Below are 20,994 nucleotides of genomic sequence, written 5' to 3'. Positions count from 1 at the left end.
ATAATTTTAATTACTCCTTTGAGATCATACAAAAATGGTGTTGTAAAGACAAAGCTGTTGATATTACATCAAAAGGAATTAAGAATGCATACGCACAGATATAGTTCCTTCCATTTCTACTTTATTTCAATTAAACATTCAATGGTCAATAAGTGACTGGTAATTAACTCATGCGCTACACACATTCAGCAATAAATGCATTGTTCGGTCACTCGTTGAATACATTTGTTTGTACTTTTCTATATCTCAAATATTGGATAAGTTATTCGACAAGTATAGATGCATCCGCTTATTGCATTATGCATTGGCATCTATCGAGAAATTGCATTAGAAGCTTGTTACAATAATATGTTAAAGATATCAATTCTTATGCATATTGTTCAACGTTGACTACAATGAAAATTAAAATCGAACAGACTCTTTATCTCTTTCTACAAGCTAATTTTCAGAGTTTTTTGCCTAGTCTTACGCATGATACAATTACTCCATAAATCTACATAAATTCAACAATTAACGCACCGGTCTATTGTAACAGGAACTTACACTGATATAACATTATTGTCACATTAAAGTTTTAAAAGACAATACTTTTACAATTGGATTATATGTTGAAAGATTTTATTATATTTTCAAAATCTATTTTCGATAGTGTCACTTTGGTATTTACATGTATATGCATGGTCTTTTCGATTAATTCAAATTAAATGTTTATTTTCGAATAAGGTGTGTTAAAATTAGCCTTGTGACTTTATTTCAAAAGTGTTTTCGATTTCAAGCTTTCTAAATATATACGGATACTTAGCGTTTCTCTGTGTCGTATAACGCCAATACAAGATAAATTGAGGTTGGTATATTGGTGTGGAATTTAATTTGTTGCATTAGCAACATTTTCAACAGATTTTAAACAAAACTCCTTTAGTCTCCTGTTCTCGTCTTTTGCTTTGGGGAAGAATATTATATAAATAACACATATCTGAGAGGGTGATAGAGCAGATTGTTACCCCGAGAAAACGTTGTCAACTGAGGCGAAGCCAAGGTTGACAATGTCTTTTCGAAGGGTAACAATCTGCTCTATCACCCTCTCAGCTATGTGTTATTTAATTTATTATACTGAATGTTCTGTTATTACTGTCTATTAAGTTTCAAATTCAAAGTAATAAAGTATATAACAATCAACCGTATTTATTAAAGCGCACACTTGATCAAGCGTCTCCGTAAAGGGTAATAGAGTACTTGCCATGGGATAGAGTAAATTGTCTCCCTCGTATTAACCAATCAAAATCTGGCATTTTGACATGAAGTATAATAAAACATTTTATCTTACCTCCTATACATTTCTAGGAATATTATTGGTTAAAAGCGACCGCGTGGAGACCGTGTATATTTCAAATGGGGTTAGTAGGCGTGGTTAATTTTAATACACGGTTAGTAGTGATGTTACGTTCCTTTATAAATACAACATGACATTGAGGAAAAATTTGAAACGTTTCGCCAGGACAACAGACGAAGGATTGATGATGAACGATTGAAATAAATGCCGAAACACATTAAAAGCTAACAAGTTGTTATTGTTGGCATTTGTTTTTGTATAGACCAATTGAAGTAGGTTCTTTATATTGAAGACTTGATCACTTTTCTAGATCACTAGTCTAAATGCCACATGGTAAGATAGTCGGTAAGATATTTTCGATACACAGTGTGCTAGTGACCTAATACGCTATATATGGGGTCAGTAAATTCCATATGTGGTTCGAGCTCGCTCTCACCCGAAATAAATTCATAAAACACATTTAAACCTAACAAGTTGTTATTGTTGGCATCTGTTTTTGTAGGATCAATGGAAGTAGTTTCTTAATGCTAACGGCATTGAAGCCTTGCTCATGTTGATAGGTCACTAGTCTAAATTTCACAATTTAAGATAGTCGGTAATATAAATTCGTTACATAGTGTGCTAGTGACGTAATACGGTATATATGGGGTCAGTAAATTCCATATGGGGATTCGAGCTTCGCTCTCACCCCATATGGAATTTACTGACCCCATATATACCGTATTAGGTCACTAGCACACTATGTAACTAATAATATGATAACGCTTTTTCTTCTTCTCATTATAGTTCATTTATTACTATTTCCTTGAAAAAAATTGTAAATTTGATATCATTTGTGTCCTATCAGAGAACCGAACATTGAACTTTCACCTGAAAAGGTGATATTTTTGTCACAAGATTTGCCACTGATCTGAAGCTCAGACAGCATGTGATTGTGATGCTTATAACTTTAGATATATTTTACTCTTAGTCACAAGTTATTCCACTAGTGTGTAGTATTAGATAACAAACTGAGCAATATTGATACCAAATAAAGTATCGTCAACAGAGGGAAATGTCCCAACACCTAGTCAAATAAGTCCGATTCTCAGTCAAACAATCTTTGCTTGTGTGTCAATGCATCTCTAAATTAGCGGAGGACCGGCAAATATCAGTTCTAAATTTTTTTCGTTTGACCTGGAAAGGGATCGAACCAAGACCTGAGTTTAAAATTCTTTCGTATGACCAGGACGAAGATCGAACCTAAGACCTAAATTTTAAAATTCTTCCGTTTGACTTGGAAGGAGGTCGAACCTAAGACCCAAGTTTTAAAATTCTTCCGTTTGACCTGGAAGGAAATCGAACCTACAATCTACGTTTTAAAATACTTTCGTTTGACCTGGACAAAGATCGAACCTAAGACCTAAGTTTTAAAATTCTTCCGTTTGACCTGGAAGGAGATCGAACCTACGATCTACGTTTCAAAATACTTTCGTTTGACCTGGACGAAGATCGAACCTAAGACTTAAGTTTTAAAATTCTTCCGTTTCACCTGGAGGGAGATCAAACCTACGACTACGTTTTAAAATTCTTTCGTTTGACCTGAAAGGAGATCGAACCTACTATCTAATTTTTAAAATTCTTCCATTTGACTTGAAAGGAGTTTGAATATACGACCTACGTTTTAAAAAAAATATTGCGTTTGACCTGGAAGGAGATCGAACCTACAACTTCCCAATCTCGAGACGACCAAGCAAGCACAAAGGTAAATACGAAAACGAGTGTATACTTTGTGAATAATACTTAGATATAAGTTGTGTAATACTTGATGAGTTTTCTATCTACAATAATATAATTTATCTAACAGCAATTTATGGTTGCATCTCAATCCAAAGTTTCCTTAAAGCTATAAGATTTTATATCTTTAAAGTAATCCATTAGATGATTAAACATTGCATTATTGTAAAATTCCACTTTCATTATCACGGCATAAATCGTGCAATTTTCAGTATTAGTTTCGTTTGAACAAAATAACGCTTTTCCCAGGACCAGTAAACGAAATAATACGAAGAAAAAACGTGTATATGAGACATTAAAAAAATAACACTCGGACTCCAGTTGTTTGCTTACACGATAAAATTTCCGAATATAGAGTTTCGGATTCTAAAACGGCAAATCCTTGAATTCAAATATTAAATGTTTCAATATATATTTTTTTAAGTAATTATGCAGATAATGACAATTCGAATGGAAGAAAAAGGAGAAAGATACCCCGGGGAAAAATCATAAACCTTAAGTCGAAGAAAAAACAGACAATACCATGATCAAATTGAAAAACGGCGAAAAGACAAACAAGAGTCTTCAAAACACGGCACAGACAACTGATGACAGAGCAACACGAATCCCACCAATAATCGGGACTGATCTCATACGCTTTGAAACTTTTGAACTCCTGCTCCATTAATGGCACCTATTGTGTTCAAGACAGTAGAAATTTCGCTGATAAGTCACCTTCAATTGAGGAAAATCGGATGGAATTTTTGCTACAATTCGAATATATCTGTGATAATCTGTGACACAACCAAATCATGGCGACGTTAGTAAACATTTCGAGGGATGACAACTTAACTATTAGGAACCCTTGGTTCAATAGTTTCATTGTAAGCTACAGCCCCATAACAAGGAATTCGTTCTATGGCAAGCAAGCTTTTGATTGTGGTATCAACTGAGAGATATATAATACATAATACAGACACTGTTGGAATGTTTCAACAAAGAAATTGCGACGAATGGAAAGCTGAAACTTTATCTTTTGTTGTATAGATTACTAGTTTTCAACCGTCTATTTCTAGATGTTAGTTAAGATATGAAGTGTCAAGATACAAAGTGTCAAGGTATGAAGCAGACTTATCTGTCTGTGTGTTTTCCTTGATTTTCTGTTAATATACTGTTTATAAAAAGTTGAATTATTCGCAACAGTAAGGTTTGACTACCGCCATGAATAGATTGGCGTCGTCGTTTATGGCACAACTTGGAATTTTCGATGTTTAATGCCATTTAAATTAGTATTCGATTTGGCCTTCTAACTGTTTTGATTGAGCGCCACTGATAATATAGATAAAACACGCGTCTTGGGTACCAAATTATAAGCCTTGTTCTTTAATGAGGTATTAAAAAAGTTACGATCAAAATATTCAACATAGTTTTAATTATTATTGATTGATTGATTGTTGGTTGCTTAACGTCCAATTGCAATTTTGAAATAGAACATCATCTATATAGTGGGACCTGAAACATAGGATAGTGCTAGCTTCTTTTCGTTCTTTTTTACAAACTCCTGTTTGATGGTCTATCTCATATATAAAAAGTCGACAAGAAGTGTAGTCCAGTAGCCGCTTGTCTGTTGAAAAACATGTATTCCAAACGTAAAAAATATGTTATCAATAAAAAAATCAGACATCGTAATGTCAATTTAAGACAATGTTTTGTTTGATTCCGTATGTTTTTTGTTACTTAGTATGATTGGTTTATTCTTCAAACCAGATATATGTATCTTCATACTCAATTATTCATTACAAACATATACTGTACAAAAAGGCATCAAGACATACAAACTGGAGGACTGTTTCCAGCACGAGATGTTCTCTTCAAATCAAACTTGAAATATTTTAGTCTTCGATTGATGGTTTAGACTTAACTTCGTTAAGAAAAGTCCATACTGTTAGTGTTGTCCTAATTAATACTCGGGTTGTTAAATCAGATGTTTTGCCTCCAAATTTTTACTGACGTGAAAATGTTATGATTTTCAATACCTCTGCTAGTGGACTTTTAAATAATAAATAATTTGGAGCATGAATTTTTAGTTAAAGTAATAAAACTGCATTATATACCCCTTAACATAGAATTGTACATATTTTGAGTTACAGCCGATAGACTATTCTATAATTTAATATAGTTTGTCCAAAATGTAGTACACTACACCGTAGTCTTTTTTGGATAGAGCAGGTGCGATTTTTATAAATTTGCGTTTATTGTCTAAATGAAATGCACTACAAAATAACTGAATTCTCGTGCCAGTTATCTTCTAACAATACTATCAGGTCAACAGTGAACGAGGGAACTATTATGTTCTCCTTTTCTTGTGACATAACATGAAAAACTCAAAGCCTCATTTATCTGGTTACTTGAACAAAGCCAAAGTGTGATATACAATATGTAGGACAAACAGGACGGAATTTTTTAGACGAACACAGGAACATCTATCATGTGTCTATACCGCTTCCGATTCAAAATTCAAAAGCATAATTTACCAACATTTAGGGAAACAACATCACAACATTAAATTTATAAAATTCCATTCACTCAAAACGATCCAGAAACAACAAGGACAATCGCATAAACAATTATCGAACTGTCTTTGATTAAACGACTGCATACATCATATCCCCTTGGTCTAAATAACAATATAATGGAACAATGGAACATGCCTAAAACTTTTTCTATTGATATCATGAATATTGTTGATAAAAAACAAATAAATAGTAGGTCTCATGATTCAACGAATGAAACATCGTAAAAATTATACACTTGATGATCTATCAATATTTAAAAAAAAATGGTAGGGGTATCAATTATTATGCAAACTTGGTCCAAATACCAATTGGTAAATTACATGATATTTTCAAGGAGTTCGACACAATCTCGTTTTTCAGCCAACTCTATGAATGTACGCGTATAATAACAGCTTTTTGTCACCATAGGCTGTTCCCGTGTATTGATAAACATGATGATCATAAACGGCATTTTCTGAAAATTAAATATATTAACAAAGGTATTGATTTCATCAACTTATCTAATATATTTAATGACTGTACCATTCAAAATTTTATACCTCCCTATTTTGATAACACAGAACTCCCTATTATTTCGGATACATACAAAAAATAAAATGCTCCGGTGGGCGCAACGTTGATACGACCGCAGAGATCGAACCCTGAACAGTTGGGGCAAGTATGGACACAACATTCAAGCTTGATACAGCACTGAATTTGGATTGTGATTAAATATTTGACACAGCATAGGTTTCTGACACAGAATGAATGTGGTCTAAGAACTTAAATTTTTTTAATTTACCTATTCAAACCATATCATTATTATTTGCTTTTATATATAAATCAGAAATAACCAATTTAAAATGGAAAATTTTAAAGAAAAAAAAGGAAAAAAGGAAAAAAAATCGATTCGCTCGTGTATGTAACAACGTATTAGATTTTAGCGAAAGAAATTTATGTATTACTGAAAAATTATTACACCAGGGTTTTCGATATCATAAACTAGTCAAAACATTTACTAAATTTTATCATTGGTATAAGGACATCATTCGTAAATAATACTCAACAAACAGACATCTTATACGTTCGGGTATTTCACATCCAATCTTTTATGGTAATATTCTTTACAAAGCACAAAAATGTCAGTATTCACCTCAAAAGCTAACAAAACGTTTAAACAGACTTATTAAGAAGGGATATAGTTACGATACTGTTGACAGGTCATTAAAGATTGCATATTTTGGCTTTAATATTGGTTCACTTATAGGGTCTTTGCATCGGAATTAAACATATTTATTCTAAAACCAGTTGTTGGCATGACACGGGTTATGTTTTTCTCATATATTTATGACGGTAAAATACTAAACCCCTAACAGGAGGGATTGTGCCTGATATTCATATGATGAACACATAATCTTTCAATCAGTTTAATTGAGGTCTTGAGCTGGCATGTCAGTAACTGCTAGTAGTCTGTTGTTATTTATGTATTATTGTCATTTTGTTTATTTTCTTTTGTTTCCTATTCTGACATCGGACTCGGACTTCTCTTGAACTGAGTTTTACTGTGCGTACTGTTGTACGTTTGTTTTTTTTTTACATTGGCTAGAGGCATAGGGGGAGGGTTGAGATCTCAAAAAACATGTTTAACCCCGCCGCATTTTTGCGCCTGTCCCAAGTCAGGAGCCTCTGGCCTTTGTTAGTCTTGTATCATTTTTAATTTTAGTTTCTTGTGTATAATTTGGAGTTTAGTATGGCGTCCATTATCACTGAACTAGTATACATATTTGTTTAGGGGCCAGCTTAAGGACGTCCCCGGGTGCGGGAGTTTCTCGCTGCATTGAAGACCCATTGGTGGCCTTCGGCTGTTGTCTGATCTATGGTCGGGTTGTTGTCTCTTTGACACATTCCCCATTTCCATTCTCAATTTTATTTCCTTTGTGATATGGAACCGGGTAGTACAATTTCATAAAGATCCATACACTTACACACAAGTTATTGTCCTGAAACTAGAAAAATGCTTGTTTTTTGCCCCTTTTTTACCCCTAATTCCTAAAATTTTGAGGCAATTACGCCCAAAATCAATCCCAGCCTTCCCTTTGTGGTATGGTACCTTGCAGTACAATTTCAGAGAGATCCATACATTTGAACACAAGTTATTGTCTGGAAACTAAAAAAATGCTTATTTTTTTGCCCCTTTTTGGCCCCTTATTCCTAAATTTTTTTTGCGGTCGTATAAAAACCAGAAAAATTTAATTTTTAATTATACGTCAGAAACATCAGACGTCAGTGTATAAAATAATACTCCTCTAACTTGAGACTGTGGATCGTCGAAATTTAGATATGATCCCTATGGCCATGTTATTACGGGGGACCTCAACATTGTTCAAGACCGAGCGGTTAATAACTTTTTTCAAAAAAGGACCAAAATAACGTCCTCCATCTAAAATAGATTCGAAACAGTGTCGTCAGGTCATAATAGACGTTATTTCATGGTATTGTAAAAAATTGGCGTAAACGGGGAAAATCTGATAAAAATTCTCTTGATTCTTATTTAGATAAATGTATGAATGTTGTGGATATTCGAATATCACATTTTGAAAATAATTCAGAAATAAATAAAAGATGCATAATACGCCTATTTCCAGAATAGGAAACACATTTCAAGTACGCGCAAAGCGATTTGTGTTTGTATCGGCCGACAAAACAGCCAACAATATGTAGCGTTGGTATATTGTATGCCGTAAATACTACACGGAAGTTCTCAAGAATAAAATTTTAAATTCTTCTACATTCAAGTCCGTGCGCTCCAGAGAGAGTCATATAGTAAACAATCATATCATAACCACATCACATCACAGTTTAAGGTCTCTTCTGATCATTTGAAGGTCTCTACTATGTATTGCTTAAAAAAACTACACAAAAAACCTGTAAACTATCGTTTCATCTCGGCATCTATTAAGTGCTCTACAACTAATCTTTCAGTGCTTTAACAATTTTCTTAATTACTATCAAAAAAATTACCATTAACTTTTGTAATAAAATATATAAACATAGTGGAGTTAACTATTTTTGGAGTGTAAAAAAATTTTTGGATATTTTTTATAAATTATGTGCTTTTGATGGTCCTTTTGGTTTTGTTGACAGTTTTGACTTTTCAACACTTTTCACTGCACTTCGAAGATTGAAGCTGTTAAATTTCTCCTTGATTACATTTATGTACTTTTCGGCAATAAAGTGTATTGACAGGTTGTATGTATTTCTATGGGCAACAATTGCGCTCCTTTAATAGCAGACATGTTCTTGTACTGTTATGAAAAACAGTGTATAGACAACCTCAGTAAAGATCCGTATAAATCGCATTTAATTGATAAATTCAACAACACTTACCGTTATCTTGATGATATTTTTTCGTTAAATATTCATTAAGTAATCAAACATTTTCTAAATATACTGCCGAAAATTACCCAAATGAAGTTACTTTGAATAATTTAAATATAAACGGTATTAACTTTCCTTTCCAAGATTTAGATATTTCAGTTTTATACGGGAAACTCTATACAAAATAATAATATCTTTAGATGTTTATATTACAGCTCGTTCGCTATGCTCGTGTCTGTAGTGACGTTTTGGATTTCAATGCACGTAATCTGTGTATTACTGGTAAATTATCCTGTCAGGGATTTCGTTACCACAAATTACTCAAAACCTTTACTAAATTCTTCCATAGATACAAAAATTTGGTTTTGAAGTTTGGCTGTACCTGTCGAAATTTATTTCAAACGGGATAACACATCCTAATTTGTACGGAGATGTTGTTTACCGAGCCCAGAAATTTAGATACAATCCGAGTTAAATTATCGATCCTTAAAATTAACTTATTCTAAATGGTTACACAATCAACACTGTAATTAGATCTTTGAATATTGTTTTATTGTTGAAATATTATCAGTAATTAAAATCAAACTAAAAATTATTGTTTCATACCTATGCTACAATATATCGATACCTGTATCTTGGCATTGCACAAGGTCATGTTTTTCTGTGACTGTTAATGGCGTCTTTTCACTAAATCCATTGAAATTTGGATGTGTACTGATTAGTATAATTTAAGTCTTAGGTGCATGATTTTTTTATTAGTTGCTATAGGCTTTGAACTAGCTGTCAGTATTTTGTTATTATAAAACACCCATGCAACAAAGCATCCCGCATTGCCGGATAGGACCCGACACTATTTTAGTGTTTCGGCACTTAAAGCTTGGGATGGTCATCCTAAGATGCATTACTTTAATATAAACAAATATGAAAATTATTCATGCATATATTGATATATTTGTATTTTAATTCTTCATCAATAGATCTAGATCAGATCTGCCATCATCAGGGGTACAACTGTCAATGTTATGTTAAAGTCTTTAACTTTGTTCTAGTAAACATGTCTCCTGCACTTTGATGTTTGCTCTACGCATTGCATACTTGTACACATTCTTCGTCAAACTGCAATAAATGTCAGTGTTTCATGCTACGTTTTTTTTATTTAACGTATATATGGGTTATATTTAGTTATTAAAACTAACGGAATATTTTCTTTTTCCTTCGATTTGTTTTGCTGTAATGATTCAGTACGGTCAATTGATAAAGCATCAGTAATACTATCATCTATTTCGACGTTATCATAACCCCTATCTAATAATTTCACTTTGAAATTAGTTCGATTGTTTATTAATTTGTTATGGTCACTTTCTTATCTGCCGTATTGCTTAACGTTTACTAAATCCTCGGAATACATGCTGTGAGTGACATCTATTTCGGTGCAGATAGAGATAAGAATTTGTTTCTTTAAAATGTATTTCAAGGTCAAGAAATTCAATGTCATATGTGGTAAATCTTTGACCTTTAATTACATCAACAAATAGGAACGACATTTTATCGTTTGGGAATTCATAGGTGAACTTCAATAAGGGGTTCTATATATATATGTATATATATATTTATATAATTATTTACTAGACGAAAAAAATCTGTTTTTTTATCTGATGTTCCATCATATATTATGACTCCATCGTCCCTATATCTGCCATGATAGAATTTTTTGCCTTTATGTTGAAATACAGAAATTATTTGATTCATTATTTCGAACATAATTATGTCACAGATTTTCGGTGAAGGGACTGCACCAACTGCCTTACCTATTATTTGTTTATATAGTATCCCATCAAATTCAAATATATTGCTTTCTAAAATGAGTTTCAACAGATGTATAAATAGATTGACCGGTGGAGCATTGACTTTGAAGTTTGATTTATCAAAATTGTCATAAACTCGTTCAACTGCACTTAATAACGCAGCTTGAGGAAGATTAGTAAACATCTGTTTTATATCTACGAAACCAAAATGCTATTTGCCATATGTTTTAATTTCTCAATGATATTAATTAGAGATGTAGTATCTTTTATATATATAGACTGATTGTGAACTATAGTTAGAAGAAAATAATATTCATAATGGCCGATAAGTTCAGTTACGGAACCACACTGTTATATTATTGGTCTGCCAGGTGGAATTACATTTAATTCATTTAATCCATCATGTTGTATTTGTTGAATTTTTGGAAGAATATAAATTCTCCCTTAACGTGCATCTCTTAATTTTTGACCATTTGTTAAACATTCAAATGATATGTTGTCAATAATGCCTTTGTCTTATAATGATTTAATATACTCAATGACCTGGGTTTTCAATTCTGCTATGTGACATAAATCTAATTGGCAGTAATGTTAAGTATTCAGTTGTCTTGTGACTTCTGCTTTGTAGTCTAGCATGTCTGAAATAATGCAATTTGAATTTTTATCTGCCTTTTTATTTATTACTATACTAGTAGTTGTTTTAACATTTTTCAAATTGCGTAGTGCTATTCTTTCGCCCTTAGTAAGATTGTTTTTTACATTTTTTTCTATTGGTAGAAAAGATGATTCAAGCTTTATCAAATTGATATAATTTTCCAAAGTATGGCACGTAGAAGCAGGTTTATACATGTTTCCTGTATTGCTACGAAATGGATGAAGGTCAGTTTTTTCTTGACTGTACATATATCGACATCGATTTTTCTAGCAAATTTATTGTAGTCTTTTAGTATAGACATTTTCTTCATTTTTGCTCTACGGCGTTGGTATGAATTTCAAGCCTTTTGCCAACAGAATATATTCCTGATTTGATAATTTGCGTTTTGATAGCTTAGCTACATGTTTTTGCATATGCAGCTCTTTGCTGCATATTATATTCATTCTGTTCTTTTCTATTGTAGAATCGGAAATTTTGCCTTTTAGCATTTATATTAAAACGACGTGCCATTTTTGAGTTCACATTTGGTGATTCTCTTAGCTACGTGCCTTTTATATAGTGTTGTTTTTGTTTTGGGGATGTATAAATACCCTGCCACATTCGATCTGTGTTTTTGCTAGATGTGATGAGTTAAACCTATTTCAACTTATATTTATAGTTTGTTTTTATATTGTACTGTAACACCACTGTTCCAGGTTAGGGGGAGGGTTTGGCGTCAGCAAACTTGTTTAAACCCGCCACATTCTGTATTTGCCTGTCCCAAGTCAGAAGTCAGTAATTCAGTGGTTTTCGTTTGTTGCTGTTTATCATATTTGTTGTTCATTCGTTGTTTTGTACATAAATCAGGCCGTTAGTTTTCTCGTTTGAATTGTTTTACATTTGTCATTTCGGGGCCTTTTATAGCTGACTATGTGGTATTGGGTTTTCTCGATGTTGAGGGCCTTGTGGTGATCTATAGTTGTTAACCTCTATGTCATTTGGTCTCCTGTGGATAGTTATCTCATTGGCAATTATACCACATCTTCGTATTTTCGTATTAGTCCCGAGGGTATCAACAGCCCAGTCGCCAGTACTTATGTACTGGCATGAACATATGGATATTGTGTTATTGAAATTTGCTGTTAAAATATTTTGGAAGTTATTTTAAATTAAGGAATATATATCTCTCATGCAAATATCTGACTCTTTGTCTGTTTTTGGAAATACTTTTTATCCTTTTGGGTTTTACTAGCTCTTCATTTTTGTCAATAAGCTTTGGAAAAATGCGATTTTTGGAAGTTAAAAATTGAACATTTTGACATTTTTATGGGACATAATGTGATCTAAAGACTAAATAGAAATATTTTAAATCGATGCCATGCAATTTCTCTATTTATGGGCAATGTTTTTTTTTTCAATATCACATCCGTATCAACCCGAGACATCATGATAATCCCAAGAGCTCTGAGGGATTATATTGGTTGAGTGTTGATATGGTGTGTGATATTGAAAAGGCCATATCATATACACTTTATTATATACCTCAAGAAGATGGTTTTCACATGATGTAACGCAATAACAAATAAGGGGTGTGATAAAGCTTTTGCAACCGTGACTGATATCATCACGGAGGGCTGATACAGCACTATTGTCATTGATCGTATTACAAATACAATTTATCTGTATTTACTACTAAGTATGTAATAAAAAATTATATCATTATTTCAAATGGAACTGATCTTCAACATATTTTGCGCAACACATATATGTCATATAACATGTATAAGGAGAAGATCCTTTGATATTCTGGGGGCAGGAGAATTTTGGATATGAATATGCTGGCCTAGCTTGTAATAAGGTCGAAAAATAGATAATGGATATAAATATGCTGGCCTAGCTTGTAATAACGTCGGAAAATAGATAATGGATATGAATATTCTGTTCAATAAACAATGACAAGATGCATGCTATATATATATATATATTCTTACATTGGTACCAGTGGATAATCGGATTTATTCAGTCGAGAAACCTTAAGTTAAGTTATCTATTTTTTTAAGTCTGAACCACGGCGAGGACTTTTAAATTCGATAATTTAATTATCGAGATTGAAAGAATCAAATAATTCATGAGTATAACTATGTAAATATATGTTTATCTAATGATTATCAAATACATTTTCATATTTGATAAACCAAAATCCCCTTCGAGTGCCTCGACATTTCTGCATGATTTCAACGTCATACAATTACAAAATTGATGGTCCGTGTATATTTGCGTCCATTCGTTTTTCGTTTTGAGAAATCAAAAACGAAAAATGAAAACACTTTCGTTTTTCGTTTTTTGTTTTTGATATCTCAAAACGAAAAACGGATGGACACAAATATACACGGACCGACCTACCGAATTAGACTATTTATCGGGTTTGTACTAACATGAGCAACACGACGGGTGCAACATGTGGAGCAGGATCTGTTTACCCTTCCGAAGCACCTGAGATCACTCTCAGTGTTTGGTGGGGTTCGTGTTGCTTAGTCTTTAGTTTTCTATGTTGTGTTTTGTGTACTATTATTTGTCTGTTTGTCTTTTTCTTTTTTAGCCATGGCGTTGTCAGTTGTCAGTATATTTTCGATTTATGAGTTTGAATGTCCATCTGGTATATTTTGCCCCTCTTTTGTGACCTTTTGACTTAATCAATCAGCTACTGAGATTCTTGGCAACCACATGTTGATTTTTTTTTAAACAATGGGTCCAGAAAGAATTGTAAAAATCGAAAATAAATGTCCGCGCGGTGCCAATAAATATTCCGCCCGCGAAAAAGCCGACAACCCACTAACTCCCCCCTCAATATGAAACTGTCGTCCAATAAAACGAATTAAGTACAAATCAATTTGCCTCTTTTGCATACACATATATGTAAATTAAATGTTAGTAAATGAGATTCTAGATTAAAAAAAATCTATAAAATATGGCAAAAAATCTTTGCACTAAACAAAATACCGCTTTAGCGTGGTCGATACTGCTTTTCAATTTTTTGGTTTCGAGATTTTTCCGGAAACACTTGTCATGCGCACTGCAATTGTTATCACACATTTATTCTAATGGTGTGTCTGGGTGGGGTTTACAAAACAGAAAATAAAAGACCTAATGAATCGAGAAAAAGAGACAAATTGGACAAACATTAAGAATAGAGAATAATGTGGTGCTAAAATATAACAAACGTAGGATGATAACCAAGCTAAAGAGATTATGGAGAAAATTGACATAAAGAATTAAGGAATAAAGAAATAAAGATCTCCTCATCTCTTACCTTCATACTAGTGTAGAATAAGAATTAGATCAAATTTCCGCTGTATTTTTAAACGCCAACTTTCCTTTAGGAAATCAATGGCCTCAAAATATGTATCTTCTATATATTTAAATGAGAAGACCTCATTTTGTGTGTCGCTTCTCTTCTTTCCACAAAAAATTAATCGTCATGCCTCTTTGTCCTATAGGTACCATGCATAGTCGCATTTGTCATCCTCGCTTATGATTATTCAGTTTGGTATATTTTGGGAGGAAAACGAAAATAAAGGCGTCCGGATATTGTTTCCGTCATCGAACGGACTTTTAAGTCATAGACAAGACTTCCGTTATGGACTGTTTTAAAATTTATACGCATAATTATCATAAGTACTCAGGACAATTATATTCGCGTTTTTCTGTATACTATGATCATACATATACTATAGATAAAGTTTATTTGCTATTTACTATCAATTCCAAGTTTACTATCCAACGCTGTCACTGATATATTATATAGACAGCCATGGATAGTAAATAGCAAATACACTTTATTTATAGTTTATGTATGTTCATAGTATACAGAAAAACGCGAAAATAATTGAAATTAACAGAAAAAAATAATGGACTTTGGAAAAAAGGGGGGAGGGCTAAAACAAATTGTCCTGTCCCCAAGTACCTATGACTTTTGATACCTTTCCTGAAATTCTCTAGTCATAAAATCTTTTACAAAAAATCATCCTACAACAGTTTACATACTTTCAACCACGCTCTTAATGCCCGCGGGTGTGTTCTTGTAATGATTAAGTCTTAATCACAACTGACGAAATCGATATTAATAACAAAATGACGCATATGACTTGAAAGTGATCATCCTATATGATAAAAAAAATGCCTAAAGGATCTTATTTTATTATATATGCATCTGCCCCAAATACTGATGGAAATGATAAATTTAGAATATAATTAATAATAATACAAGGCGAATAAAAATAATAGAATGCTGATTAAATGCGAAAGGATATTATTGCATAGCTTGAATTGAAACGGCTCATTTTAGCTTTGGGTTCTGTGTTAATCAAAGCGAAAATATAAATTTGGATATGAAAGTTAAGCTGAGAGAAAGAAAATAATAATACAATTATTGGAAATACTTTTGCATTACATTCTTCAAATGGCAAATTTTAGTGTTGCACCAGCACATGTGTTTAATATTACAACAACGACAGTCTCAATTAATAATGGATCTTCTTTGACCACCGACATATCTAGGAAGACAATACACTGGCGTTTGGAATATATTCACCTAGGATTAATATTTTTATTCATTGAACTTGTACTTTTCCTTCCTATGATATTTGGAAACTCTCTTATTTTAATAAGTATATTCAAATTCAAGCGACTGAGAACACGGATTAACATGTTGATTGCCAATTTAGCCACATCGGACTTGTTAATTGGAACTGTGATGATACCATATGATTTATTTTTCATTTTCAATGCTCCAATGAGACATCATAAATATACCTGTTTGTTGCGATTCACATTGGAAACATCGTTTCTTGGCTCCTCTGTATTAAACCTCTTCGTGATTTCTATTGAACGGTACCTTGCGATAATGTATCCTCTACAACATGCCAGTCGTGCGACCAGACGATGGTTGATTTCTTTGATGGCATCATCTTGGATTATTTCTATTTTTGTGGCCTGTCTCCCGCTAATGGGATGGAATTCATGGTATCCTGGAATACCCTGCGACCCAACGTACATAAACCCGAAGAGCTATAAGGGGCTTGTTTTTTTATTTTTCATCGGCTCGATCATTGCTAATTTCGTTATGTATGTACAAGTTGTTAAAATTGCATTTACACAGATCAATGCAATACAATCAGAAAAATCTGCTATGACAGACGACACATTTCGGCACGTCCGCGTTAAGAGAAACAATATTAAGAAAACAAAAATGATGATATTAGTACTCGGAGTTTTTGCAGTTTGCTGGGGGCCTTATTGTGTCACATTAATCTTCGAAACACTCTTCCTTGAACCTAGTGATAATCTTGAAATGGCGAAGAAGTGCCTGGCATGCTTTGGATTAATTAACAGTGGACTAAACTGGATTATATTTGGAGTGAAAAATTCCTCTTTCCGGAAAGCTTTTAAGTGCATTCTTTGTTGTGGAGCAGGACAAAGTGATTCTCTAGTAATTTCGAGCACTGCCAAGTAATCAAACTGCCAGTCATGTTAGTTTTTATAATGACCTTACTGTACTTGAATTATGTACTGACTAGAATGAATTAAGATAATCCTGTAACTAAACATTCTAATATTCAATGGACGAATTAAAGGTAGCAAACATTCAATTTGGACCAATATAAACGTGTATAGTATCATTTTCCAATTCATTCTCTTTGTCACAAAAAATGATTTCAGGGAGATAACTGTACAAAATTTTAAGATTGGCGTACATAAAACATAGGTTTTATCGTCACAAATTAAGTTAATCTAGCGACGCGTGATGAAGTAGGGAACACGGATATTTGTGGCAGTGAAAACGTTGTAATAATCTTTAGCACCGAATCCAATTGACGTCATAGATAAGCCACTATCAGAAACTTGAACAGCGGACCTTGTTTGCAACGTTTACGCCAAAAAGAAAGTTTTCATCTGTTTCCTCATTAATATTGTAAACTATCGTTCATTGGTATCTGTTAAAATAGCTGTCTCATTGTTAATAACACCACATCTCTTTATTTTCATATTCATTGTAGATTTCTTGCTAATTGTAATCAATAATTCTGCAATTATACCCCGGAAATGAACTCAAAGAAAGTTACTTAAATCAATCTAAAATAAATAATAGTCTTGCTTTATTTAAATTTCCTCCGATTTCGATATTTCAGTTACACGGGAAACTTTAATAACATTTAATGACAATGTTCCTACTTCAAGCGAAACGGTGACCGCATTGCAATGACGCTGCTACAGTATTATCTAATTTGGCTCTAATCAGAATTGTATGTACATTGATATTGACAGACAATGAGATTAAATTGTAAGTTTAATTGTTTAGTTTAAACGTATTTCATCAAATTAAAGCAAAATGGATTAGACATAAGTAAATCATACTTATGATAGATTTATTGGTGGTTGCTTAACGTCCAGAGGTATTACTTATAAAATCTTCTTCATGATACAATATGAATATATACAATTATATTATAATGAGCCTGCATGTAAAGTAAAAAGTTTATAGCATTGTATAGAATATCCAGGATAAAAAAGTAAAGAAAAGAAAAAGGTTTCGGAAAGCCAATTAAGATTATTTAGTAGTTTCTCTACATGAGTGTATTTTGGATATACGAAAACGTAATGATAAACATCCTCAATATCTGACCCATATTGACAAGAAGGATCAAGTATAATGTTAGCTCGAAAAAGGTCCTAGTTTAAGAATGAAGAGGAACATCGCAATTGAGTGAAAATAATACTCAATTTCTTCGGACCGTACTAATAAATCGTTTCAGCTTAACTTAGGGAATTATCGTTTTTCAATTCTTTCTTAAATTTAGATATGGAGTCGACGTTGAAAATGTTTGGATCAATCTGATTCCAATCACGTAGTGTGGAGGGAATTAACGATTCAGTAGTAAAGGAAATTCTACAAATGGAACAATAATATTATGAACATTTCGCAACAGATAGTTGGTTGTACTTTGTACACACAGGGGAATACAATTACATAGGTACTCTGGTGCATGTCTTTGTTTCATATTATAAAACATCTGTAATTTTCTTCTTCTTCTCACAAAAAGATATTCCAAGCCGCCCTTTTTTTAGTGAAAATTGGTAGACCTGTTACAATTCTTCCGGCCTCTAATTGCAATTTTTCTAATTTATGTAAAAAAAACTATATAATTAAAATGTCAGTATCATATCTGTACCTAAATCTAATATGTGTGATATTCACACCTTTCAACTGTATTTTTATTGTAATGTGTTAAAATGATATTGCACAGCGGTACACACTATTTAACCATTTGTATGTTTGTCAGATTTATTTGGCTTGTATGTTTGTTTGAATTTTTTTAGAAAATTGTGTTATATGTCCGTGATGTAATGTTTACACAGTTTTTGGCTGCTTGATCCTGATTATTGTCACTCTAACCAACTATGTCGTTTTGGGTTGCTCACCCAAGTTTGTCATTATGACGGAACTACAATGTATAGGTAACTGTCATACAAGTGGGAGGTTCAGCTAGCTAAAATTAAAGGTTTAACCCACAATTTCCTTCGGAAAATGCCTATACGAAGACAGAAATATGATAGTTATTTTCCATTTGTTCCTTTGGTTGATACATTCTAACGTTTTGTTTTTTTTATTTTGTCAGATTTTATGGACTTCCCCCTTTTTGTATTTACCTTGGAGTTCGGTAATTTTGTTAATACTTTTATGCAAGACAATTTCACGTAAGAAATTCCCATTTCATTCTTTACAACAGTGGTACAGGCAGACGGGATTTATAAATGACCATCAACAATAGGTCAACCTGTAGTGACAATGCCATGTCAGTAAAATTTCAACAGGCAAAGCAATTCGCGCGATATATTTACGACTGCAAAGTCAACTGCTCACCAAGTTGTCTGATTTCATGGAAGACGGGTTCACGCCGTAAATGTTTCTCGTATACTTAAATGTCACAGAATCCAGCAAATCCAACCATTTTAAGGTTTCCAGCTTTAATTGCATAATTGCAAAAAGAAAAAAACCCAAAACCCACACTGCAATGGATAAGACAAAGGTTCATTCAGCAGGGAAAAAAACTAAATTAAAAACATCCTAGTCGATTTCTCTGTAAATCATTTAGGCGTAGTTTCATGCTGTCATTACTTTTGACGATTGACACACCCATTAAAAAGGGAAAACATGTTGTCAGTGCATGTCATATGATGTAATCTTAAAAACATGTTGTCAGTGCATGTCATATGATGTAATCTTAAAAACATGTTGTCAGTGCATGTCATATGATGTAATCTTAAAAACATGTTGTCAGTGCATGTCATATGATGTAATCTTAAAAACATTTTGTTAGTGCATGTCATATGATGTAATCTTAAAAACATGTTGTCAGTGCATGTCATATGATGTAATCTTAAAAACATGTTGTCAGTGCATGTCATATGATGTAATCTTAAAAACATGTTGTCAGTGCATGTCATATGATGTAATCTTAAAAACATGTTGTCAGTGCATGTCATATGATGTAATCTTAAAAACATTTTGTTAGTGCATGTCATATGATGTAATCTTAAAAACATGTTGTCAGTGCATGCCATATGAATTGATCTTAAAAACATGTTGTCAGTGAATGCCATCTGATGTGATCTTAAAATCATTTAATTTATTCAAATTTCGAGTTACAAACTTTATTAAGACGATGAAGTAATGAATGCAATTTATGTTTGTATATGTATCTTTCATGTATTGCATATTAGAAAATAAAAATAATAAAAAAAAAAACAATCTAGTGTTGCGTTTTAAGGTCCGCCAATATAAATACTGATAAAAAACATCTTTCCAAATAACCCATGCATATTCAGTACGAGAACAAGAAAAATACAATGTATATGTATGTCCATTGGTAGGATTTGTGAAGTTTATGGAACGAACATTCCAAATGGGGTTGAATGTTTTTCATTATCTAACTATGAAGTATGTAAACGAAAGATGTGTTGGATTGGGCCAGAATTGTGTCTTACGAATCTTTAAGTCCAAAAGCAAGCCCTAAAGAATCTTTCGTTGCATCTACCTTCTAAAGAACAGCAATGGGTCACATAGATAAACCCATCATTCTAACGTCGACAAAAAAGAATGTGGCTGCAAATTTAGAGAATTTTCTTTTTTTTTTGTTTCTTAAAGAGAGACGGAGTATACCAAAGTGATATTAAAACTTATAAGTCGAAAATAAACTGTCAATGTCAAATCAAAATAAACTGTCAATGTCAAATCAAAATAAACTGTCAATGTCAAAGCAAAATAAACTGTCAATGTCAAAGCAAAATAAAGCAAAATAAACTGTCAATGTCAAATCAAAATAAACTGTCAATGTCAAATCAAAATAAACTGTCAATGTCAAAGCAAAATAAACTGTCAATGTCAAAGCAAAATAAAGCAAAATAAACTGTCAATATCAAAGCAAAATAAACTGTCAATGTCAAATCAAAATAAACTGTCAATGTCAAATCAAAATA

Source organism: Mytilus californianus, unplaced genomic scaffold (genome assembly GCF_021869535.1).
Source record: "Mytilus californianus isolate M0D057914Y unplaced genomic scaffold, xbMytCali1.0.p SCAF_7, whole genome shotgun sequence".
NCBI classification, from domain to species: Eukaryota; Metazoa; Mollusca; class Bivalvia; order Mytilida; family Mytilidae; genus Mytilus; species Mytilus californianus.
Note: the sequence above shows the minus strand (reverse complement) of the source record.